The following is a 15,725-nucleotide window of genomic DNA, read 5'->3' on the forward strand; positions in this document are numbered from 1 at the left end:
GATGCTCCACGCGTGTATCTTTCAAGCCCATCTTCACTTACGGCCCATCTCCTGATTTGGCCAAAATCTGGTGATAACAGATATTCCTTTGGGAATTTCATGATCCTAACAATGTGTGTACATGAGGAATATCACTTAGAATTGATATTGCAAGATTATCTAGTCTCTATGTGGTATGTCATCTTCATGAGAAATTCAAATTCCAATGTCCATTAATATCTCTAGTTGGATCTTATTTGCCTCTTCTGAAAATATATTATTTATCACATTATGGGGGAGTAATAAGCTTTGTGCATATTACAAGCCTAGGAAATGTGAACATTTGAGGTTGTGTCACATAGAATTGATATTGTAAATTATCTCTCATATGTGACATGTTTTCTCAAACATGTTCCAATTTGCTTAAATGGCTTCATTGCTAATATCTTTGTGGATCTTATTTGTGAAAGTTTTCTTGGCATGGTTTTTCACAATGTGTCCCTCAATACATTTTTGGAAAACCATATGCTTCAAGTCATACTATTAATTGCTTTGCATGTTGGTATGAATACTATTAATTGATTTGCATGTTGGTATGAATACTATTAATTGCTTTGCATGTTGGTATGAATACTATTAATTGCTTTGCATGTTGGTATGAATACTATTAATTGCTTTGCATGTTGGTATGACTATTTGAAGCTATCAAGAAACTCTCTTTGCATGATGGTTAACTCTTATCTTTTACCATATGCTTTATTTGGTGTAAATATGATCTTACATATACTTACAAACTACCACCGGGAAATATTTCCTAATACCTCTTGTCCTAGGACAATTGGCAATCTATTATGAGGTAGAAATTTATTGATCATATTTACATTGGATCTTGTGTTTAAATTTTCTTATTTATTGCCATGAATGTGTTGTGCTTTGACTCCCATGTGTCTTCCTTGCATCTTATGGATCTAATTTGTCTATTCAAACTTTCTTAGCATTTTAGTAGATATAGGTAGCGTGATGATCCTAGTTTTGTGCATTTTGTATTCATATGCAAAATCCTAGATAATGCACTAATCTTGGGGGAGCTCTCCTATATTTGTTAGGATGCTTAACATCTCTTGATCATTATCAAAAATTTGGTTTTGGGAGACATTTTTTTTGGGTACTTTATGCCATCATAAAAAGTTTCGAGGGTTTGTTTTATTTGTTGGAACCTTGCTCTCTTGGGAGTTGGTTATCTCATTCATTTGTGTTTAGGTTTAATTAGCTTCTTATAATGAAATAAGTCTTTGGGGTCAATCTTGTGTTGATTTGATTCTTTGCTATAATTTGGACAACCAATGTCTCTTGATTTATTTGGTGTTTTGTCCAAATTGTATCTCCTTTGGTTCTTGAAAGTATTGTGCATGCATATTTAATATATGTATATCTTATGGCATGTGTTACTTTCTTTAATCCAATATATAGGGTAAACTCCATCAAATCCTAATTTGGCTAAGATGTGCATGAAATTCAATTTCATATCTATATGCACATAGTATTGTGGAGTTTGTCCTATATGTTGTAGTGTGTCTAACTACTTTGGACCCAATTAGTTTGGGGACCTTTTTGTACTTACCTTTGTGTTAGGTACAATGGATATCCATTGGATGCTTGTCTCACTCTTGGGGAGAAGTGGTGACTCAATGGTAACTTGAGGCAAGCTAGGATGGTCAACGAACACATATCTACTACATCCTCACCAATGCTATCTCGGTAACAAGTATCTTCTCATGCATATTTTTCTAGCATCCAACCATGTGGTTGCATCTTGGCATGAATCTCTTGATTTGCAAATGTTGTGCTTCTTGCGAAAGTCTTAACGAAACCTCTTTATTGCGAATGTGAGTAATTTGAGATGAGTACATATGTTGGGAAGTATATAAAATCATGCTCATGATTCACCCATCCCAACTATGTCTATCTAGCAATTTTATTGCATATCAATTCCTCAAGGCTCTCACATGTGCAATATAGATGAAAGTGCAAATTTAGTTACTTCTTTTGGTATCCTCGTTTGTGATACTTGTTGCCTTTCTCGAATGCATCCCAACTATCTTCTATCCCTTGTTGATATTTGTGATGTATTTTATTTGTTTGTGGTTGAAGTTCATGAATGTACAATAAGATAAAATTGAGCCTTTGGCCATGCTATTAAGCAAAAATTCTTATTGGTATATTGCATGACTTCGTCTTAGATATCATACTATTTTTCTTGCGTATCTATTTTGTGTGTGCATGTTTCTTTGTGGATAAATATCTTTGTGATATTGCCCACTTAGAGAAACTTATACACATAAGAGATGATACATCTCCTTTTTATATCTTATTTATTTATTGCGTGTTGATTGGTCATGCTAAGCAATATAATTCATTGAAGACTATGATGATGCTTTTTGCTCATCCTTGTAATAGTCTTACAATATGCTTTATCATGCCTTTCACATATCATCTTGGTTGAGCCTTTTTATTATGGTGCCTCTTACTTGTTGCTCAACTATTTGTTTGTTGCAAGTGTTTAGCTTATTTTTATATCTATGATCTATTACAAATGTTTGTGTTTTAAATGAGGGAGTGAGGATTCCATGTTATGCATATTTTATTCAAATGCAACATTTTATTTTATGCATGTACCTTGGGGAGCTTCCTCATTTGATTTAGAGCACTATCTTGTGGTGATCATTAGAGTTTGATTCACTTGGTATCTTTTGTTTTTGAATGATATTATGGGAGTGATGATTCCATGTTTTTGCACTTTATACTCCAATGCAAATTGTCTAGTTTTGTGCACAAACCTTGGGGAGCTTCCTCATATTATTTAGAGCAATCTTCTTGATCTTATCATAATATCTATCTTTCTTTTGGTATCCTCTTTGTGGTTCATTTGGTTGCTTGCTTCATTTGTTGAAGCTTCTTGACTTTGTTATCTTTTTGCAATCTTTGATCCTATCTATAGTGTGATTCCTTCCGAATATTCGTCATTGGATATGTGCATTTGATTCCACTCAAATTATAAGAAATGCACACGCTATGGAGGAACTCTCACTATATTGGCCTTCTAAATTTTTCACCCATTTCGGCAATTGGTGCCAATGGGGGAGAAGTTTGGAGGGTTTAAGGAAATTTGGTTATGTCTTTGCATTGTGCTTAAGCATGTGCCTTTATTGCATTGCATCTTGTTGCTTTGCATAGTTGAATATTTAGAGGAAACTCCACTAGGCTTTGAATGCCAATATATGCAATGAAAGTCAAGATCATTCACACATGCATATATTATGGGGGAGTTTGCTCTATATATTCAACTTGTTTGTTACTTAAATTCCTTATATAAACCCTCTCAAAGAGATTGTCATCAATTACCAAAACCACACATGGGGGATCCATGCACTTTCAAGCGCGTGACGAGCGAGCTCCGGGGGATGGCGTGCGGTGGCGCAGGAGGAAGGAGCCTTCTAGTGTTCTTTCTTCTTTTGTTGACCCTCACTCTATTTTTGACACTATAAGCATTGAGTTCTAACCTCAAATCTTGCACACTATTGAACACCAATCCCTCCTTAAACACATGATCTTCCATATCAACCAGAGGATTGAAGACACCGAGAGTTCTATGCAATTGTTCCTCATCTTCATGCCTCAAAACCAGTGATGTGTCTTCCAATGCAACATCATCCTCCAATTGAACATCAATAGTAGGCGCATTGTTATCCAGTAAATCAGTGTCAACATTGTCACTGAACAAGTCATCATCTCCATCCTCAACATCATAGTCACTATGATTGAATTTTCAACCAGAATCACTACTGCCATCTGCAAGTTCTTCTTCTTCTTCTTCTTCGTCTTCTTCTTCTTCTTCTTCTTCTTCTTCTTCTTCTTCTTCTTCTTCTTCTTCTTCTCCACTACTACCATCTGTAACTGAACTGCTAGCTTGTGCACCTGAAACTGATTTAACAATCTCCATACTATTGCATGCATCTGAAATTGCCTTCTTCTCTATTATCTCTAGCCGAAAATTTGCCTAGCAATTGTTGTGATCAACTAGAAAATAGAGAGTTTTCTCAAGCCTTGTGGTTTCAATCATGTTAACAATGTCCCTGTCATTCTCAATACACTACAAACCCTCCGTGGGATCATTCCCCTTCTGCTGCCAGTAGATGTTCATCAAACCATCCCTCTCTATTCCAAGCTGATTCAAAAAAATCTTCAATCCACAGCATGGACAAAATTTCGGAGCTAAAATTGTCAAACCAATCTCATAGGCCATGTTGGTATGAAAATTCACCTTTTAAACCACAGAAAAACCATTCTCAAATTTAAGTGAAAAAACTCTTCAGTTTCATCTGCAACACAAAAACAAGTACAAATCTCCAATTTCAGAATTTTCAGAAACACTACAAAACAATATTGAGTTATACAAAGAAATAGGACAATCTCCAATTTCATGAATTTAGCATGGATAATAATTCTACTGATCAAAGAATACCAACAACATGTAAGTTTGTTGATCTAACAACAAAATTTTCCAAACTTTGCCCTAAAATACTAGGTTCAGTCAAGCATTTTCAGAAACACAATGACATCAATATTCAGTTATCATAGAGAAACAAGACAGTCTCCAATTTCATGAATTTTGCACGGATAATCATTCTGCTGATCAAAGACTACCAACAACATATAACCATGTTAATCAAACAACAACAAAAACTCATAGCATTGCCCTAAATCTGGCCGGCTCGATGAACATCAGAGCAGAAAAAATTGCAAGAAACTCCGATCGATCTGAATCTAACCATGCCTAAACCATGCGTAACACCTTCACCAACCAATCCCGCCCCCTTTTTGACCTAACTATGCCCAACATCGCCGGTGAAGACGCGCACTGATGACGTTGGGACTCCAAGTGTAGAGTATTGTGCCAGCAGAATATTTTTCCCACAAGGGTGACTCGAGGGTTTATATCGCACTCTCGGGGAACTGAGCAAAGAGTATTCTCTTTTCTCTTCTTCTTGCAATCCTGCAAGTAAAATAAAATCCTTGTGTCCACAACTTTACCGTGTGGTTGTCAAACACAAGGTTTCATGTAAGTAAATAAACACAAGTAAAAATAAAGCGAGTAAAACTAGATGAAATAAAGTAACTAAGTAAAGATTGTAAAGAGGTTGATTGTTTTTGGTGTTTTGGATGCAAATAAGAAAAGTAAATATTTTTATATTTTTGGATTAAAATAGTACAGCAAGTAGAAAACAAGATAAAAACAATATAAAGGTGTTTCTTATGATAAAAAAATATACCGGGGTTCACGGGTTCACTTGACTATTCTCTCTTTTACGTTGTAGTGGACAAATAGTAATTCATCAATGAGATATGAGGATGCAAAATAATAACGTGAGTAAGATACGCATTTATATGGGCATCACTTAACATAGAGATGATGCAACACATCTCTCATTTACTCCACAAGAAAGAAAAACTCCATGCAATCTTGTATTAAGAAGTAACAGAGTATAGCCATAAGTACTTTGACATGATGTTTGAATATCAAATGTGATACCTTAACGAAACAAGATCATTACTTTTTTCAAGTGACGAACATAGCACATGCATTCATTTTATCCCTAGTATGGTAGTAAAAGAAAAAGGCAAAGCTATAATAGATCATGAATTTGTTGTCACTATTCAATCACTAAAACCATGCTACTCCATCTAATACACACATCACTCCACGCACGCTCTTGCATAGATGTTGGATTAGAACAAATACTTAAGAACAGGGTACATAATATGCATCTATCAATACATCTTACACATAATATGATCAGATCTCATAGAATAATATCATAGAATAAGGATCCACCACATAGGTATTACAAATATTGCCATAATCATGTGAGTCAGCTCATATGGCACTAAGAACTATGGAGAACATGAGAGAAATAGATCGAGCTACTGCCAGAAACCCGTAGTTCAGAGGTGCACTACCCTCGCTTGATCATGGTGATGATGATGAAGACGTTGGAGAAGGTGGAGATCCCTACGATGGTGATCCCGACAGAGTTTCCCCATCCAATCTTCTATGTTGCAGTTTCGTGTTTCTGTCTTTCTACGACGCTCTCCTCCAGAGAACTCTTCAGGGCCATATATATAGTGATTTTTAGGTCAAAATACATCGGTGGGAAAAAAGATCACACGGTTTTGAGGATTGATGACCGAAAGAGCACAGATGGCGCGCCCTACATGTTTGGGCGCGCCACCTGGTGTCTTTTGAGCCTCAGGCCCATCCAGGTGTGCTTCCAGGTCCTAGGGTGCTTCTCCCAATGAAAAAATGATGCTCAAAAAAATCACAGGTCAATTTGACTCTGTATAGGTCTCTGAAAGTGAAAAATACACAAAACTGGATTTTCCTGTTATGCAGAGTTATAAACCAAATAATGGTGATCAGTGTAAATCTCCATAAATCGATGTAAAACATTGTATTTATCATCATATATGTTGCAAATATGTGGGAATTCAATATGATAAAGGATAAAGTTCATGTATGCATTTTACATGCATCACACACTTGACTATGGCGAGCGCATATCCATATGAGAATGGCGTACCATTGGTCAAAGGCGGGTCAAACCACCCGTGGTAGGTCAGCTCCAGTGGGTCCTCCATTGAATCAAACATGTAGCCACCGAGAGCGTCGAGCACGGCGTCACCGCTGTCGTCGAGGAAGGCAATACATAGAGGGTGGAGACAACTACGCACGGGAAGCCGATTAAAAAGCTATCCAGGAGGACCGTTTCATAAAAGTGGCACATCTGTGTTTGCACAGGGCCACTTTTTCGCCAGGACGGAAATGCAATGGGTTATCTGCAAACACTCTGATCCAACAGAGCAGCCAGCGGAGCAGCTAGCTAGCGCCACGTGACCGTTTGGAGTAGAAATGCGCATCTGTGTAACTATTGGGACTGTCCTACCCCATTTTGCAACAATTGGGATGAAAAATGCACCTCTAATGCAACTATTGGGACTTGGGTGCAAATTACTCTTTTTTCGTTCCATGGTGATTTCCATCTCGGTACTCAATAACACACAGTGTATGTATGAGGGATTTCCAAAATGTCGCAAATCTTGTGTTGATTTTTTAGTAGATTTATGATAGATTAAATGTATCTTGCATATTTCTAACACAATGAGCAGGAAAACTAGGCAAAATGTTTAACATCAGATCTTTCATTGAATGCGGAGAAAGCCGCATCTTTCGCATGGCAGTGAGCTATTACACATTCGTAGGAAGAAACGATCACACCACCTATTAGGAGGAGAGACACCAACCACACTTTTATTCGGATGGAACCAATGTGTCGTCTATGTAAGATGCAATCACGCCAAAAAAATTCAAGAGAGGTACACACTTCAAGTTCCTAGGAGGGACACATTGCGCTGATAATGAAGTTTTTAAAATCTTGAAGAGCGCCTAAGTTAGGAAAAGTGTGATCGATGTGAGTTTCATAATAATGAAGTTTTTAAAATCCATTTCAATAAGTATGACTAAATTGTTGATTTCGTCATTTCAACCCGTAAGAGCACATAGCTATCTGTGTATCCATGCTAACAGATGAATGTGATACACCACATTTACCATCTTTTTTTTTTGGTGAAAGCTATGTAATGGGACGCATCATTTCGCTCATCCTCGATACTATCTCTACAATCACTTCTTTACCACATATGTTACAATTCACTCACTGCCGCTACATCCACAATTTTTGACACAACATGATTCACTATACATATGCTTGTAATAATTATTTTTACTTGTTTATAACTTATTTACGTCGATTTGTGGTCATAGATAATACGATGTGCACAAACAAAAGTCATATGTTGTAACAAAAAATATATTATTTTTTCATTTCATTACACATGACAAAAAATATTGAAACCAAATCCTCTGAAATAAGGGAAAATAATACAAAATCACATGTATTCACATGTTACTTTTACTTTCATGAATATAGTGTATATGTTAGTGCGTATGAGCCAAAGTGCTTTTCCCGTGTATCAATAGCTATATTTATAGCGATTATCATTTGTATGCTATAATTGTTTTACATAGGTTTCTAGTTTATGAGCAGGTATATATATACCAAGATAGAAAATTCTAGAGTATATATTAGTTAACACTATAATGGAACCACCTAGGAGCCTCCACAACGATTAGGCATCCTGCACCATCAGATCAACCAGTTTAACGCACCAGATCTTCCCGTCGTCCAGTACACGAGCTGGGTCATTTTACCATGCTATTCCATCGCATCCCGATCAGCCCAATTTGCAGGGCAGCTACTATGGAAAACGGCCTCGCCACATTCTGGTTAACCGGGCCGAAACAGAGTGGGTTGTGAGGCCACAAGGGACGGCTCTTGTTTAGCGGGCCTTCCGCACGCGCTTCGTCGCTCGTCTGCCCTGCAGCGTTTCCTCTTCGGTGCTCCATCAAGCTGGCGGCGGCGAAATAATGGCGACGGAGCTTGGCTTTCTTCCTCCCGTAACTGCTGCTACGTTACAATCTGTTTGCCTCTATATATTTCGGCTTCATTTCGCACCTATCCTTTGACGCGGGTGTCCTCCGGGGCGGCCCCTCCCTTTCCATCGTCTCAAAAGCTCGACCATCATCCCTTCGAGCACTGACCTTGCGCACCGCCATGATGGTACCTGCACGGTGGTCACCAAGATGCGCCAAGGGTTTGAGGTGCTGTTTTGGAGTGCCTAACTTCGCCGCCAGGCCGACGATGTTACTAAGTCGTCAGCTTCAAGGGTAGGTCAGGAAGTACCTTCTTGATAACTTTTTCCGACCTGTCTGATTCCCCTCCCCCCTTTATCCTTCCCGGCGGCGTGGCCATACCCTAGCTGCGTCACCGACACCATGAACACGTGCTACCCATCTTCCCAACTATTCAGAGTCGCCACTCCAGTTTCCTTGCTGAATTATGCATCACACATGTCACTGTATGTTTCAGGTTTTGGGGTTATGTTCCACAGTTCAAGTGCGGATCAGATGAGCCACTTCTCCATGGATACTCGGAAGGTTGTCTTTGTCCTTGTAGGAACTAGGAAACAAAAGTCACTACTTCTTTTTTTTACAAGTCACTACTACTCGATCGTTTTGTGTCAACTGTCGACAACAACTTGCTTTGCTTATTAATTTGTACAGTCAACAGTAACTGTTATTCTGGTAAAGTGGTTACTAGGTTGTCAAACAGAACTTGATGCAATAAACCAACAGACGAAGTTTCTGTTGGATGTATGTTTAAAAGAAAATCAATGAAATGATTATTTAGTATCAACTATGTTTGCCTTACAGGTAGATATATATTCTTTATCAACTAGATCTACTGATCTTATAAGTATTCTTTCTTTACAGGGTGATACAGTCTTTCTGAACTACATATCCTGATCTTCTTAGTATTCTTGCATAGCAAGTGTTATAGAGAATCATACACATTGTAAACTATTGCAATAGGCAAGTTACTGAGCATGGTGAGAAACAAGCATATGCATCAGATAACATCTTTTTTCCAAAACAAAGTATATAAATATTGATCCATATCTTTTCTGTATTGTTTATTGAATGCAATAACAAAGCCTGCATATGAGAAAAATAAGCTCCAAATTTATAGGAACCAAATGTCTTGCTGGCACCCTGACGTTGCCTTTTCTTGCAGGGAATAACTTGCAATAATTTTGGCAAGGTCTTGTGAAGCGATTGAAGATAAATATAATAATGTGCGATGTCTATGAAAATAGAGACAGCGCGTCGGAAGGGAGGTATAGCGCGCCGAAATTTACAGCGTCTGTTGGAGATGTTCTTACTTTGTTAAGATGTATGCTCCTTTGGCTGCACCACTTATGAATTCAGTCCACAGCTAAATTGAGAATCTGCATTTGTATGTCTGGTACTAAAATTGAAAATCTATATTTTGCGGATACTAAAATTGAAAATCTGCATTTCTATATTTTGGATTTTTGGTAGCAGCGTAGTTTTAGTACCTCGAGAATCCGTAAATCAATCAGTTCTGCTTCCCTTTCTCTATATATCTACTTTTACTATTCTCGTACACTGGAATGATCTCCGCAATCTACTGAGAAAAAGTGTTCAACCTTTCAGCTGACTTAAATCCTTAACTTCAAGTTGATATATGTTCGACTCATATTAGAAATTGATTTTGTATTAGTAAGGATTCACTGGCTTATTTCTTGGAACCTGCATTTCTGAAGAGAGAATAAAGTACGAGGTGCCCTCAAATCAATAAGGAGCCTTTGGTTAAAGCCGGTAGCAAACTCATCATTTGACAATGCAATGATATGCAGATTTATGATGTTCTCATGTAAAGTATGTTTTCTTTAGAAACCATGGTGTTGTAACTTGGTGCTAAGGTCATGTACAATACTCTCTTCTGACCACGTTACAGTTTGCCTCTCCAGAACAATAATGGTAACTTATGTGCATATTTTCTATTATTTTTGTTACTGTTGATATTTTCTTATTCAAAGTATATCTGTTGTTCATCTTATATCTCTTTCCCATGTAGTCATTGTGATTATGCACTCGAAACAATACATCCATGTTCTGGAATTGCTCTCCTTTCTTTCTAAACAATGTTACTTCATTAGTCAGGTGCAGAATGCATGTTTAGTAAGCAACAGACTTCGCAAGGCAATCAAGCCAATTCAAAAGGCCGTGGATCGTAAACAAACTAGGCGTGTGTCCAACCAGTGGAAGGACATCGAATCAGCCCTTTGGATGAGGTATTCCACTTTGACAGAACAACACTGGTACAACACGATCATAAATTGTGGGCATGTACAAATTAAGAGGAGCCGTTGAAATAAGAAAATTGATAGCCATGAGTCGCTTTCATATGATAGAAGCATCACTATGTCGTCACTTTTTAACAGTAGTGCTGGTAAACACGATATCAGTGATCCATTTGAACTCTTCCAGTTAAAAGTAAATGAATAATTTCTTTAGCCGATTGCATCATATTTTGTAAGACTGAGATTTCTAGCACCATACTTATTTTTCTAGGTATTTTGGTTTTTATGTTTTTGCAAATATTATCATTGTTATTGTTTTTCCTGAAGATGGACGGGCGCGGCAAAGCGCGCTTCTAATGATCTAGTATGGTACGTAAAAGGATATTGTCACCAAACCATTGCCATGTTGTCGTAAATGTTTATTTTGTGTGACAATGGGCTCAATAACCTATCAATGACATGTACCTGCTATTTACTTGGTGTTGAAATTGCATTGCTCATGCTAAGATAGCCTTTAGTTCAACTTTTAGGGCGATCACTGGGAAGATAAAAGTAATGTAACTAATTACCCACCATGGCTTCAAATTAATTTGTTTTTGGTGCACACAATTGGTTTGTACGGTGGCCTATACACCGATAACTGATCTGCCATGGAGAAGAGTTCTTATCATTAAAATATAGGGATTTCTATTTTCGTGCCCCTTCTTCGTTAGTTGTACTCATTTTTCCCCAGCTCGTTAGTTTTTCCTCAGTTTTCCCCTCCCTCTAGTTTGAAACCCCTTGAAGACGCGGGTTGCTGTCAGGTCAGAGGCCTTACCGTTACCGTCAGGGCAGTTCCTCTCTGACCCTCTCGTGCTGACGGGTAGCCATCCATCTATCGCTGACGCGTGGGCCGTTTTATTTTCTGATTGTATACGCGGTGCTGCCAATGACAAATGGGGCCGCTCTATGGGGCTGCCACAGCCAATGACCAGTGGGTCGTCTATTTATTTATAGAAAATTATATATTTCCGCTCTGTGGGGCCTCCGCAGCCAATGACCGCTGGGGTCGTCTATTTGTTTAGATAATATAATATAGAGCCGCTCTGTGGGGCCGCCTCAGCCCATGCTATTTTCGCAGTTTAATCTAAATTGACTCTTATGCTAAACATTGTGCATCCCGACGGTGACCTAGCAGTGGCGGCGAGCATAGCCGTTCTGACCATGCTGATATCGGCATCGGCATCGGCATCGGCATTGTTTGGAGGCTGTGGTGCTCGAATAATAGTGGAAATGCGATATTATTTTTTACATGCATAATATATAGAAAATAGCTAGATCTCTAAATCGATGCATATGAAGCTACATATATATTCTTGGTCATAATCCCCTTATCTAAAGGGGATGGATGCATGGCTTCACGTCATCGTCGCTTTCATTGTCAGTATCTTCGTCGTCTGAGTAGTAGTACCTCCTGCACATTGTTCCGTCGAATACCTTCACTGTGATCATCGCCTTCATATTTGAAGTGTACGTAGCAGCCGAAATCCACACCGTGCGCGATGGCGAAATTCTCCCAGCCCTTGTCGAGGTACATCCGGCCTTGTCCGTCAAATAGGACCTCCATGGTCTAGAGACGAGGACCGCAGTCAGCTGCTCGCAGATACACCTTAGCTGGCTCCTGGCCGTCAAGATAGTCCGCAAACTTTTTTGGGAGTGCCTGCAAAGAGATCGAGCGTCGATCGTTTGAAATTAGAGGTTTTTTAGAACATGCCCATAATTAATCACATGCATCATATATGTGGGAATGCGTACGTACCTTCTTGACCAAAGGGTCTTCATAGACGACGATGAAGAACTCCTCTATGATCAATGGCAGTGTTGACGGTGGTGGTGGCAATGATGATGATCCACTTCCCCTTCCCCTTCCCCTTCCCCTTCCCCTTCCCCTTCCGGTCCGCGTCCGAGATGTGGAAGCCATGGCAATGGATCAAGTGTATGTGAACGAAGAAGAGAGAGGCAGAACCTATTGACACAAGGGATGACCGTGTGGGTGTTTATAAGGGAGAGATGACCGTTGTAGGGGTTTACACAATAAATTAAGGAGGAGGTGACCGTTGGTGGGGGTTTACACAATAAATTAAGGAGGAGATGACCGTTGTGGGGTTTTAAACAATAAATTAAGGAGGAGATGACCGTTGTGGGGGTATATATCTCAACAAAAAAGTAATGCAGACTATCTTGACAGAAATGGAACTTCGTGATATAGTCTATCATTTTACCGTGAAAAGTAATGCCTAAAAGAAATAGTTATTCGTGATAGTTTATCATTTTACCGTAATGGCTACAACAAATCGTTGATGGTTTATCATTTTTTGTGTGTAAAGTAATGACTACAAGAAATGGGTAATGGTGTATCATTTTTTGCGTGAAAAGTAATGGCTACAACAAAATCGGTGATGGTTTATCGTTTTTTGCGTGGAAAGTAATGGCTACAAGAAATGGGTGATGGTGTATCATTTTTTGCGTGAAAAGTAATGGCTACAACAAAATCGGTGATGGTTTATCATTTTTTGCGTGAAAAGTAATGGCTACAAGAAATGGGTGATGGTGTATCATTTTTTGCGTGAAAAGTAATGGCTACAACAAAATCGGTGATGGTTTATCATTTTTTGCGTGAAAAGTAATGGCTACAAGAAAAGCGTGATGGTGTATCTTTTTTTTGTGTGAAAAGTAATGGCTACAACAAAATCGGTGATGGTTTATCATTTTTTGCGTGGAAAGTAATGGCTACAAGAAATGGGTGATGGTGTATCATTTTTTTCGTGAAAAGTAATGGCTACAACAAATCGGTGATGGTTTATCCTTTTTTGCGTGAAAAGTAATGCCTAAAAAGAGTTTATAATTTAGCTCGTGAAAAATAATGCAGAAAACCAAACTTTAGCGTACTGGGTAACCGCCCTTTCGCATACATAGAGGGTGGAAGCTAACCGGAGACAGAGAGAGAGAGGGTGGTGGCCCCGACCAGAGAGAGAGATAGGGGTTATCCTGCCCGTTAGATCATACGATCAACGATCGGCGGGCACGATCCGCGTGACATGGGCTAGACCAATTAGGGCAATGTTGGGCGTCTGTGAGAGTTTGTGAAGGGAAAGGACAAAACTGAGTAGTATCAAGAAACCAAGGGCAACTGAGTAGTAAACATACTAAGGGATTCAAATATGAGATTTAAAAAATGGAAAATGCGTGTTTTATACAATGAAACCCATCTTGGCCTACCTCAGACTATTTGTAATACAAATATACATGAGTGTGAAAATTATGACCTCATTCAGACAAAGTATGTTTTGGGGGAAAGCTGTTTTGGGTAGGGCTTATTATGGAAAACCATGCACCTTCATAGCTACTAGGTGATTTGAGAAGTGGCAATTTGTGGTAAAACTTGATTTATCTATGGTTTATCTATGATTTGAGAAGTGGCAATTTGTGCTATAAACTCCATGAGTAAGTGCCACTCTTTTTCGGAATTTTTTGCACATAAAGTAACTCATTTAACTAGTTAATCCCATTTGTTGACTCTCTGTTGACCAGCCACTTGAGGGTAAAACTGAGTATATTGCACTAGCCAGTATTAGCACTCAAGGCGAAAACTGAGCACACAAAAAATGCTAGTATATGACTCGAGGGTATACCTGAGTATATCTAAATTTCTAAGGTTAGACTCGAGGACGCGTGTTGCGGTGCAGAAGTGGAAGACGTGCCATTGTTGACGCGTGTCGCGGTGCAGACGTGCAATAGTGGACGCGTAGGACGCGTAAGCACCTCCCTCCCTCCCTCTGCACATAGTACGTCTCATTATCGCTCACGCACGAAACCACCCCTCTCACGTCCCATCAACTTCTCCAAATCGGAAAAAACCCCAACCGCCATACGCGCGCTACCCTGCCGGCGATGGAGAAGAAGAATGCATCGGCGACCGTCGCCTCCGAGCCCGTCGCCTCCGAGCCCGTCGCATCCGAGCCCGTCGCCGCCGAGTGATAACGCGTGAAGCACACGTCTGTTGGAAACCTGATAACGCGTGAAGCACACGTCCGTTGGGAACCCCAAGAGGAAGGTGTGATGCGTACAGCAGCAAGTTTTCCCTCAGTAAGAAACCAAGGTTATCGAACCAGTAGGAGATGAAGGCCACGTGAAGGTTGTTGGTGGAGGAGTGTAGTGCGGCGCAACACCGGTGATTCCGGCGCCAACGTGGAACCTGCACAACACAATCACAGTACTTTGCCCCAATTTAACAGTGTGGTTGTCAATCTCACCGGCTTGCTGAAAACAAAGGATTAAACGTATGGTGTGGAAAATGATGTTTGTTTGTGAAAAACAACAGAGAACAGAGATTGCAGTAGATTGTATTTCAGATGTAAAAGAATGGACCGGGGTCCACAGTTCAGTAGTGGTGTCTCTCCAATAAGATAAATAGCATGCTGGGTGAACAAATTACAGGTGGGCAATTGACAAATAAAGATTCATATACATATCATGATGATCACTATGAGATTTTATCAGGGCATTAATTAGGACAAAGAACATAGACCGCCATCCAGCATGCATCTATGCCTGAAAAGTCCACCTTCAGGTTAGCATCCGCACCCCTTCCAGTATTAAGTTGCAAACAACAGACAATTGCATTAAGTATGGTGCGTAATGTAATCAACACAAATATCCTTAGACAAAGCATTGATGTTTTATCCCTAGTGGCAACAAGCACATCCACAACCTTAGAACTTTCTCGTCATCGTCCTGCATTCAATGGAGGCATGAACCCACTATCGAGCATAAATACTCCCTCTTGGAGTTACAAGTATCAACTTGGCCAGAGCCTCTACTAGCAACGGAGAGCATGCAAGAACATAAACAACACATATATGATA

The sequence above is a fragment of the Lolium rigidum genome, chromosome 6 (assembly GCF_022539505.1).
Source record: "Lolium rigidum isolate FL_2022 chromosome 6, APGP_CSIRO_Lrig_0.1, whole genome shotgun sequence".
NCBI classification, from domain to species: Eukaryota; Viridiplantae; Streptophyta; class Magnoliopsida; order Poales; family Poaceae; genus Lolium; species Lolium rigidum.